Below are 3,585 nucleotides of genomic sequence, written 5' to 3' on the forward strand. Positions count from 1 at the left end.
CTTTCACTAGGTCACAACAGCAAGAGAGGCAAGGTACTCATCAGGAAACGCGCAATAGATGCTTTGCTTTCAGCAACGGGTTGTGCACCTGTGGAACCACATGTAGATATAGGCACGTTTGTTCGCAATGCAGGGGGCCACACTCAGCAAAAGATTGCCCACGTCCCTCCACCAATACTGGTAAAGGACGTGGGGCACCCACCCCCACTACTTCCTAAAGCCAGCTCCCCAATCAAACTGGAGGAGTTAGAGCGCTGGTTCCGGTAATCTTCGGATACAGGGCTAGTCTCCTTTGTACGTGAAGGTTTTCAATGCGATTTTTAGACTCCTGGTACATAATGAATTAAAAAGTGAAGCAGTTAAAAACTTAAAATCAGCATATGCCCTACTGCATATAATCAAAGAGAAAGTTATCAAAGAAGTGCAATTGGGTCGTATGATAGAACACTTTCCCGTCACCCCGATAAATAATTTTGTTATTTTTCCTGTCTGTGTAGTTCCCAAAAAAGCAATTGGAAAATTAAGATTGATATAACATTTGTCACATCCCCCAGAAGGATCAGTTATTAACACCATTGATTCCAACGACAGTTCGGTGTCATATCTGTGCTTTGAGTCAGCTCTGGATGTTAGATCATTCAGATACACTTAGCTCAGCACAGGCGTTATTTAGAATACTCGGTGTCACAGTGGCACATGACAAAATAAGAGGGTCCCTGCCATTGCCTTTCCTTCCTAGGTATTGAGATTGACACAATAGTGGGGTTACCGGCTGCTCAGAGACAAAATAGAGAAATTGCGGAAATACATAGAATCCGCTCAGGCATCTCGCGCTATCACATTGAGACAAGCACAAACTCTCTTGGGTTCATTTAATTTCGCATGCAGGGTTATACTAATGGGCAGGGTATTTTGCAGGAAGCTCCAACAAGCAACGACAGGTTTCACCATTTCTCATAGTAGAATAACACTATCAAAGGACATTCGAGGAGACTTGGCATTTTGGTCAGAATTCCTCTTTGCAATTAATGGCGTGCGAATATGGCCTTCTGAGGTGGTATCCTCTGTCTATCTAGACTTGCATACCTATGCGTCAGGGTATTGGGGTATCGGTGCTTATTTCCAAGGATTATGGTGTGCTTCTCCTTGGCCCGAGTCCTGGGTCAAGAGTGGTCTGGTGAAAAATTGTTTGGTATTAGAACCATTCTCTATAATTGTCGCAATAGAGTTGTGGGCCCCAAAACTAAAAGGCAGAAACATTGTTTGCTGGTGCGATAACTTGATAACAGGAGTTGTGGAATGTATAAACAGGCAGAGTGCTTCCTCACTGCAAGCTATCAACCTGCTGAGACACATGGCACTTAGATGCCTGGCTTACAACATTTCTTTTAGAGCACTAGACATTCCAGGTGTTGACAACAAAATAGCTGGTGCTTTATCACGCTGTCAATGACAGCGTTTCCGAAAGCTGGGTCCCCAGGCTCAGCTGACATGTACGCCATGTCCAACCTATGTTTGGTATATCATCGAGCCGGCATAAGAGAATTAGCGGAAGCATCATTAGCCCCACATACCAGGAGAGTGTAGCGGTCAGAATGGCTACAATGGCTAAGTTTCGTTGAGGAAGGGCAGAGTATCCAGGGTCGGATGACATACTGGCTTTCATATGGGATAAGTTCCAAGCAAATGCCACCAAGCATCGGTCTCCCGCTGCTAGAAGGCATATACTTGGGCGTAAAAAATGAAAAAAACAAAACCTACAGCACCTAGTATTTCCAGGTGGTCTCCCATCCAAGTACTAACCAGGCCTGAACCTGCTTAGCTTCCAAGATCAGATGAGATTGGGCGTGTTCAGGGTGGTGTGGCAGAAGGCAATGCTTGTTTACTGACCTACATCTCTTATACATCTCAACACCAGCATTGAAGGAAGCAGGAACAAGAGAGAAAAAAAAACGAAAAAAAAAAACATACAGCACCTAGTATTCTCAGGTGGTCTCCCATCCAAGTACTAACCAGGCCCGGTCCTGCTTAGCTTCCAAGATCAGACGAGATTGGGTTTGTTCAGGGTGGTGTGGCTGTAGGTATTGCTTGCCTACTGACCTACATCTCTTATACATCTCAACACCAGCATTGAAGGAAGCAGGAACAAGAGAGAATAAAAACCGAAAAAAAAAACCTACAGCACCTGGTATTCCCAGGTGGTCTCCCATCGAAGTACTGACCAGGCCCGGCCCTGCTTAGCTTCCAAGATCAGACTAGATTAGATATGTTGAGGGTGGTGTGGCTGTAGATATTGCTTGCCTACTGACCTACATCTCTTATACATCTCAACACCAGCATTGAAGGAAGCAGGAACAAGAGAGAATAAAAACCGAAAAAAAAAACCTACAGCACCTGGTATTCCCAGGTGGTCTCCAATCCAAGTACTAACCAGGCCCAGCCCTGCTTAGCTTCCAAGATCAGACGAGATTTCTAACATTGCCCACAATTATCAACTTTCTAAGTCTTTCTGAGCAAGAGAAATCGCAAAACATAGTCATTTCAGCATTGCCGTACAAAGCAATGCTTTTTTACACTCCTGTCTTACTTTCTCTTGGAAACAATGACTTACATCAATCCTTTTACATAATTCTTGTTTCTCATGACATTTCTAACATTGCCCACAATTATCAACTTTCTAAGACTTTCTGAGCAAGAGAAATCGCAAAACATAGTCATTTCTTCATTGCCGTACAAAGCAACGCTTTTTTATACTCCTATCTTACTTTCTCTTAGAAACAATGACTTACATCAATCCTTTTACATAATTCTTGTTTCTCATGACATTTCTAACATTGCCCACAATTACCAACTTTCTAAGTCTTTCTGAGCAAGAGAAATCGCAAAACATAGTCATTTCTTCATTGCCGTAAAAAAGCAACACTTTTTTACACTCCTGTCTTACTTTCTCTTGGAAACAATGACTTACATCAATCCTTTTACATAATTCTTGTTTCTCATGACATTTCTAACATTTCCCACAATTATCAACTTTCTAAGTCATTCTGAGCAAGAGAAATCTCAAAACATAGTCATTTCTTCATTGCCGTACAAAGCAACGCTTTTTTGCACTCCTATCTTACTTTCTCTTGGAAACAATGACTTACATCAATCCTATTACATAATTCTTGTTTCTTATGACATTTCTAACATTGCCCACAATTATCAACTTTCTAAGTCTTTCTGAGCAAGAGAAATCACAAAACATAGTCATTTCTTCATTGCCGTACAAAGCAACGCTTTTTATACTCCTGTCTTTCTCTTTGAAACAATGACTTACATCAATCATTTTACATAATTCTTGTTTCTCATGACATTTCTAACATTGCCCACAATTATCAACTTTCTAAGTCTTTCTGAGCAAGAGAAATCGCAAAACATAGTCATGTCTTCATTGCCGTACAAAGCAACGCTTTTTTACACTCCTGTCTTACTTTCTCTTGGAAACAATGACTTACATCAATCATTTTACATAATTCTTGTTTCTCATGACATTTCTAACATTGCCCACAATTATCAACTTTCTAAGTCTTTCTGAGCAAGAGA

At 41.4% G+C, this 3,585-nt stretch overlaps 3 pseudogenes; all 3 read right to left on the bottom strand.

Annotated features, from left to right (window-relative positions):
- Positions 1–1,754: 1,754 nt before the first annotated feature.
- Positions 1,755–1,873, bottom strand: LOC142154398 (5S ribosomal RNA; annotated as a pseudogene).
- Positions 1,874–1,964: 91 nt separating this feature from the next.
- On the bottom strand, positions 1,965–2,083 carry LOC142153417 (5S ribosomal RNA; annotated as a pseudogene).
- A 90-nt stretch (positions 2,084–2,173) lies between these two features.
- Positions 2,174–2,292, bottom strand: LOC142154194 (5S ribosomal RNA; annotated as a pseudogene).
- Positions 2,293–3,585: the final 1,293 nt, after the last annotated feature.

This window comes from Mixophyes fleayi, chromosome 4 (assembly GCF_038048845.1).
Source record: "Mixophyes fleayi isolate aMixFle1 chromosome 4, aMixFle1.hap1, whole genome shotgun sequence".
NCBI classification, from domain to species: Eukaryota; Metazoa; Chordata; class Amphibia; order Anura; family Limnodynastidae; genus Mixophyes; species Mixophyes fleayi.